Genomic DNA, 8,244 nt, shown 5'->3' with positions numbered 1-8,244 from the left:
GACCTGAAATAGCCCAAAACTCAAGAAGATACATTTTTGAAGTATTTCAAAAGATACTTGTTGAAGTCACTCCTGAGAAGTTGTCAACAAAGGCCCAAAGACTAAAAAGCAGCTTAATGACCTCGTTGACTGTTACGTTGATAAACACAGATGAGACAGAGCCTAACCTCAGTTATTAGTGAGGCTCTTATGAAAGCATGAACAATCTATGGGTTAATTTCACCAAATAATCTCAAAGTGTTGTCTGACTGATTGTGTGATCTGATGTTCTTCTGGCTGCACATTTATGTTTTGCATTGATATTCGTTTTTTCTTTCTTCAATCGTTCATGTGAGGTATGAATCGTCTATTTTGAATTTAGAGTTTTAAGACAGTTCACACAAAGTTACTTAAATGTTGTACTTTCTAAGGAGAAAGTTGTTCTTGCATTTTCTGTGTCATTGTTAGAAATTCCAGTTTTTAAAAAAGCATACGATTTGTGTATTTTAATATGTTAATATTAAGCCATATATATAGTCTTCAGTCTGGTTCACATAGTATTTTTAGTTACATTTACTCAATTAGTGAAGTATTTCTGCTTAGATAGTTCATTCAGATGTAATTGAAACTATTACTTAGATTTACTTATTACTCCTGTTTTGTTATAGACTCAATATTTTTAAGTGTGAAAATGTTATACTACTTAAATTAAGTAGTACACTTTTTACAGTGTAGCTCCTGAGAACAGCAAATTCATACCTGGCTGCTGGTATTAAAAAAAGCAAGCACTCACAGCCTAACTAGTGAGTTTCTCACAATACTAATGCATGATAGGCACATTTTAGTAGATGGCCTTTGTCGTTTTGGTACCAGCTTGGAGCAGAGCTAAAAGCATGTTTCCATCAGAATAGCAGTAACACAATAACTGCTCTTTTATTTGGAGTTTCATGAATTCTTGATTCAAATAATTAAAAAAAAAGCAATTCAGAATACATGCAACAATGTACTGAAAGGATGTGAATTGTATGTATAAAGCCTTTGAAATCAAGTCAAGTCAAGTGGCTTCATTGTCCAACCATGTGCAGTGGTACAGTACACAGTGAAACAGACAACGTCCATGGTGCTACATATGACATATAACAGACAATCAACACAGGACTACATAAAGTGCAATTTGCAAAAATCACTAAAAAACCCCAACAAAGACAGTGCAACAGCAGTGCGGGCACAAGACAGCGCAATAGAGAAGTGCAACAATGACAGTGGGTTGTGCAAAAGGCTGAGCAATGTGCAAAAAGTTACTTGGTTTATGAAGGTGTGTGTATGTGTGTGTCAGTCCAGTCACGGAGTGTTCAGGAGTCGGATGGTTTGGGGGAAGGAACTGTCTGGCATTGAGGGCCTGAATCCTCCGGTACCTCTTGCCAGAAGGCAGCAGGATGAAGAGTGTGTGAGAGGGGTGCGTAGGGTCCTCCACAATGCTGGTGGCGATAGGTGTCTGTGATGGAGGGAAGTGAAGCTCCAATGATCATCTCGGCTGTTCTCACTATCTGTTGTAGGGTACTACGATCCAATACAGTGCAGTTTCCATACCAGACAATGATGCAGCTGCTCCTGACACTCATGATAGTCCCACTGTAGAAGGTAGTGATGATGGATGGTGGGAGCCGGGCTTTTTTCAGCTTCCGCAGGAAGCAGTGACACTGTTGGGCCTTCTTAGTTATAGAGCTGGTGTTGAGGGACCAAGAGAGGTTCTCCACCAGGTGAACACCAAGGAATTTGGTGCTCTTGAAGACCTCCATAGAGGATCCATCAGTATTAAGTGGACAGTGATCTCTCTGTGCTCTCCTGAAGTCAACAATTATGTGTTCTTTTTTGTCCACGTTCTTCATGAACTAGATGATGTGGTTCAAACTGTGCATTGCAGCACAGTCATGAGTCAGCAGAGTGAACAGCAGTGGGCTGACCACACAGCCCTGAGGGGCTCCAGTCCCCCGTGTGGCGGTGTTGGAGATGCTGTTACCGATCCGGACTGTCTGAGGTCTCTCCGTCAGAAAGTCCAGGATCCAGTTGCAAAGGGAGGTGTTGAGGCTCAGCAGGCTCAAATTGACATTTTTGCATACAATTAATTAAGTAAGTCATAGTTGTGATATTGCTTTGAGTCGTGATCAACAAATCAGTGGGTTATCAGAATATACAATAAATTTAAAAACATTTATGTCTTTTATTAATTATTCTTATGTTCTTGCTTTCATAATTGAATTGACAGAATAATTGTTAGTAATTATTCAATCAGAAAATAATAACTTACAATAATAAACTTGCTTGTTGTTGTTGTTTTAATTTGCTTTTTTTATTTTCTGTATTTGTATTGCAAATTCTGGAAGTCAGCCAAAGCACGAAAGTTTCATTAGTGCCCTCCCCAAAGAAGAAAATAGTCCATCATAGTTGGCAATTACCGGGACAGTCAACACTAGTTCACCAAACAATAAAAGAGATAAAAATTTATGTAAATGAAAATTTAGTTCAATTTAATTTCAGTTGTTTGTTTTTTTATTTCTCTAAAACATCACAATGTGTTTTAAATCAAGCAATCTCAAAGCTCAAAAGTAATTTGACAATTGATTGGCCAAGTAAGGTCTGTTTCCTCATAATTCAATAACAAATTGAGAAGATATGGAGATCTTTTCACTAGAACTGCCGATATGAAGTCCAAAGAAATGTCAATGTGAGTGAAGGAACAGATGATTAGGCTTAAAACTTTTTTCCTATCTAGTCATGGTTCCTTATAAAGAATGTGGAGATCCTTTTTATAAACTGCACTCTCACAGCAGTGCTTGGCTTCTCCTGTGCACTCCTATACTCTAATGTCATCCTGTAAAAGCTCAGCCATCACCCTGGGGGTTTTAAGGGAAGTCACCAGACATTTGGATCCTTTCGGTTGTCTACTTCGATATCAGATATGGAAGATTATGGCAGAGAGAAGTCCTCCACCTTCAATGACCCCAAACTTGTAAAAACACACTAAGACTCAGCGTTCTTCTCCATAGGCTTAACAAGCGATAAGTTATGATGAGAGTATAAGGTGAATCTCACTATCACAGAGATGCACACACTTTGTCTTTGTCACTACTCCACATATTTCTATGATTCCAAACAGTTCTGTTCATATCAGAAAGGCTGTGTGCTTCCTGTGTGGGGACTTATTACAAGAAGGAAATAAAATGTCAGCTTCTGACCAGGAAATTTCTAAGATTTAATCTTGATCTTGTCTGATGGCAATAGCCATACCTCATCTAATAAAATTATTATGTACTGTATACAGGCCTCAATTACCATGTTAAATGTAAAAATTTGTGACAGTGCAATTAGAAAATTACTGAACAAGTATGCTGGTTTGGATGAATTCCAAACCAGGTATGCAAACTTGTATGATCCCGGTCTGTGGTGATCAAATGTGGTCCAATGAAGGATAAACCAGCAACAGAGTCACAGATAGCCAAAGTTCACTGATGCAGCATCAGAACTGGAGCACAGAGCAACAGAAAAAGGTGGTCTGGTCTGCTGTATCGTGTTTTCTTTTAAATCACATGGATGTTCGGGTGCATGCGCTTACCTGGGGAACACCTGGGACCAAGATACAAGATATATGTATACATATAAATAGATAGATAGGTAGATAGATATGCATATCCGATAATCTAACAAAGCCTCAAAGGAAGGTGACATGGACATCCTTCCATTTAACGATCTAATTAACTTAAAACTGACTGGCTTTCCCACAGGGGAAAAAAGCATTTTATAGTACTTAGATGAGGTCACGTGTCAATTTTTGCATTTCTCTAAACTCAGGTTTTCTTTATGAAATTCACAGCAGAGCAATATTGTGTGAACATAGAAACCTACTTTTATGTGCAGACTAAGCAAAAGGATGTGGTGGTGCTGTTATGCTGTGGAATGGCATTTTGGTTACATAGTTTGGGTCCACTTGTGCCTTCAAATTCAAAACATCCTGAGAGGGCACCTTTTTTGTCCACTTCTGAAACATTTCAATCCAGGTGGCAGTGTTTTCCTGTGGGTTAACAGTGCTCCCATCAATAGATACATGATTTGACTCATATTCTATGGCCTTTACAGTCAGCCAGTTTCCTTTTTTCACGTTTGCAACAGCAGCTCTTGTTGAGCATTGTTATTATTGTTGTTTTTATAAGTATTATTTTTAACAAACATGTTTTATGTCAGTTTTCATTAAAAAATGATTTACTTGAGTTTACAAAACAAAGGAATAATGTTCAGAAAAACACAATTAGTTTGTATGAAAAACACAGCTGCATGATCACAGAGGCTTGGATTTTATCGTTTCAAAATCCAAAGCAGCTCTAATTCCACCGCCTACATGCATCTGACCTCAGTTTCGACAGCATCTTTAAGCTGCTGGCAGTCAGCCATGTCATTAACCACCAGTTACTGACGATATTTGATTGGGCCCAGAATTTAAGAGAAGTATAGTAGATGAGATTGTCATTCTTTGGTTCTACAGTTTTTCAGTGGTATAAATTCTCCTTTACCATTTCAGGTTGTACAAATTGAAAAGGACTTTGAGTTCAATAGCCTAAAAGCCTCAACAATCAATAGTTTTACATTAACATTAAATCAAGTAACTTTAATAATGTGAACAGGGCTTCTGACAGTGATGATCTCAGAGAGAATTAGCTTCCAGTATATCTTTAAACAGCCTTTTAATCTTTAAAAAAAAAAAATCATTGCTCTAGTTTTATGGCACATGTGTTCTATGGATCAGTCGTATGATATGTTTGTTTGTTTGTTTGTTTTTGTCAGAAATAAAAGCACCATTACTGGAAAAAAGCTAGACCACTCTTTACAAAAGCAGGAGGTCATGGAGACCACACCAGAGCAGATGATGGAAGGAATTATGCTGTTTGTTAGCCGAATATGTATTAGTAACCAACCACCCATTTTCCAAAACACTGTCTATAACAACTTTGACCATGCTCTGTGTTTCTGTCAAATTATTTGCTAGTGATTTTCCTTTTCTCAAATAAAAATGAACTGTTTCTATTTTTCAAATGTAACTATTTTTGACTTTTAAATTTAGACCTTTGCTCTTTAATCTGAATTACATTAAATTTACATTACATTACATTACATGCCACTATACCAAAAATCCTTCTCACAGCTGCAGTTTTGACATAGCAGGAAAAACATTTGAATGAATAACAATAAAAAGTAAGCTAGAATCCTTGTATTGTGCATTCTACCTCACTGTCATAGTTTGGAAACAAAGTCCTTATTGACAACATTTGCCTGACGTGCGTTTTTGCCACATTGTCAAAGTCTGTAAGCATGACAACTGTAACTTTCCGCAATGAAGCACAAAAAACTTGTCTCTAAAAGACTCTTTATACAGTCATTTTGGAGGTGTCTGATGCCTAATAGACTAGAGTAACCTAGAATACTTCTGCAGTGAAGTATGCAGTCTATAAAACTCCCAAATCTAATGCATTATCAGCGACAGTGACATGTTTTTCTTTTCCCAGGTTTTATCTATAACACAGATTAAATGCTTTTTTGTCCAGTTGGTGTATAACACTCATATTAGCATCAGCAAGATCTTCAGAAAGAAAGGATGGAAAAGAAAAAAGACATCTGTGCTGACCTGTGAGCTCCTTTTGTATAATCGGTGTAAAAAAAATATTACTCTCCAATGTCAATGTCTGATCTCAGAACAGCAGGCGCATATATTTATGTCCATTTAACTGTCCAAATCAGTGGAGCAGATGAAAGTGTTTGTGTTCAGCATCGAATAACATTTAGGTACTGGGTTTGGGTGGATGCAATGCTATTTATTATCTTTTTAACTGAAATGAGTTTTGCTGAGTTGGAAAGTAACAGAAAATCAGGTTTTAAAAAAAAAAAAAATTATTATCTCCCCAGACATTGTAACTAACAAACAGCTTTTTATGATCAAGATAAAAGTGCAAAAAGCAAGTTATAAAAAACGTTGTGACCTATTAGGATACACAAGGGCTTTACTTCAATGCCCAGTGTACTGCGTTAATGTCTACCATCTATGGCATTAAGTAACAACATTACATATCTCTCAAATAGTTAAATCCCAGCAGAACTGGATGCACAGTGTGTAATACATTTTGCTTTACAAGTGCTAACTGGTTTGAAAGTTGAGAAAGATGCTTTTGACCATTACTGTGTTTTGTTCTGCATTAAGCTGCTGAAGATTACACAGATGCACGGCTGCTCTGGGGTGTATTTTTATGGTCCTAGATTTAATGAGGAAGTTAACAATAGTTATAAGTTTCTGACGACAGTGGGCATTAATGAGTGTTTTTTTTCCTACCACCTCTAAGATTGAAGTGCACAATTTTCCACAAAGACATGTTTATGTTATTTGTAAATAATAAAAAAAACAGTGTTTTAGCTATTGCCTATTTTTAAATGCTGTCTTTGGAGAATGTCTGCTCTCCATGAAACATGGTGTTCATCCAAACTTTAACTGTACCCAGTTGTTCACTAAAAATATTCAGGCTGCTCTCAGCACCTGATTGTATAACATTTTAACTGGAGAGTAGGACCCTTTGTAGTCTTTAGAGTGCACAATCTGGGAGTTGTTCTTTTGACATTTTGTAATCTTAAAGTGTAGTAATACTTCATGCAGCTCTATCTATCTATCTATCTATCTATCTATCTATCTATCTATCTATCTATCTATCTATCGTTAAGGAATATATATTTTCTTGGTGCTTATTTTCTGATTATTTTGTTTATGTATTTTAATAACAGACCAGCTTTGACTCACAAACTAATTGCTTAGAACTGTGCAGAACAGGAAGTCTTGTGCAGAGCTGCAGAGCCAATATATTAAAAACAGGAAACAGATGCAGATAGAAAAAGCAGGCTTGAACTATGATCGTGGGTGAAAAGGGGGTCTAAGGAAATAGGGAAGGACAATACTATCTAGATAGATAGATAGATCGATCTATATTCTTATATCCTTATTTACCAAATGCATGATTTTTTAAATACTGTTCATCAACTGTAGATAATGTTTTAGGTCTGCCACGTCTTCTTTTGTCCTTTCCAGTTTCCTCAAACTAATTAGGGACACATGCCACACCATGACTAGAAGCATTTTTCAGAGATTCAACTAAAGAAATTGTAACTAATCACACACTTTTGCTAGTAACAAATATATAGTTTTAATTTGGTTCTTTGCTTAATTGTCAGTTATGTGTAGACGCAACATTTCAGCCCTTTGATGAGTTTGATGACTGTCTGCTTGAATGATTTATAGACTGCTTTTGAGTGGCTCACTAAATAAAAACATCCCTCTAAAAATGGTCGGTTACAATGACTGGATTGAAAAAAATTATAAAAATATTAACTAAAAATTTTGAAAGCACGGCTCACAATATTTGAACAGAACTGCATTTTTCTTCTTCTATATTATCTTTTAATTAATATATTTTTTCAGATACATAACTTAAAATCTGCCTTTTAAAAATTGTCGAAAAATCAGGGGTTAGGAAAAGACTTGATTTTACAATAGGCTAATTCAGATCCCCACAGGTTTAAAGCCTTGTTTTTGAAAAAGATTGTGGTTAGGGCTCTTTCAAGTGACCCTGAACAATTGCCTTGTTGTGCTGGTGTGGGCCAAGGCCACTCAAGTACCTTTTATGATACAAAGCACTTCTCTCCTGTTTTCTACTTTCCAAGCAAGTCTCCACTAGTTTGTAGTTTGTGCTATTTGTCGGCTATGGTTAGTGGATGGAGGTTTTCTGTCCATTGATGCCAGTTAGATGTAAAGTAGTTAAACCTAGAGAGGCTTCTCATGTGACATCATATACATATTGCTTGAGAGTTCTCTGCCTACTAAAGGTGATACAGCATCACCAGTCTCGAGGGTTTCTGGCTGGCGAGTGGTTCCTTGAGGGTGCTTGATATTGCTTGTTGAAAATGGTTGCGAAGAGCGTGTGGCACCAAAAACCTCCTTTTGATTACTTTTAATGATTGTTTCGCAAGTGTGGCTTTTCTCACCTGTAGAAACTGTGAGTGTCTACAGCGTTACATAACATAGAACTGAAAAGTGAATACTCACTCCACTGATTGGGACAGGGACACAGAAATGGAAATGAAGGAAAATTTGTTATGAGATGCCAAAGACAAAAAGAAACCCAATTTCCATCCATCCATCCATTCGCTTCCGCTTATCCTTTTCAGGGTCGCGGGGGG

The sequence above is a fragment of the Pundamilia nyererei genome, unplaced genomic scaffold (genome assembly GCF_000239375.1).
Source record: "Pundamilia nyererei isolate P.nyererei 1_Seehausen unplaced genomic scaffold, PunNye1.0 scaffold00251, whole genome shotgun sequence".
NCBI classification, from domain to species: domain Eukaryota; kingdom Metazoa; phylum Chordata; class Actinopteri; order Cichliformes; family Cichlidae; genus Pundamilia; species Pundamilia nyererei.
The sequence above is the reverse complement of the archived record's forward strand: the minus strand, read 5'-3'. Positions refer to the sequence as shown.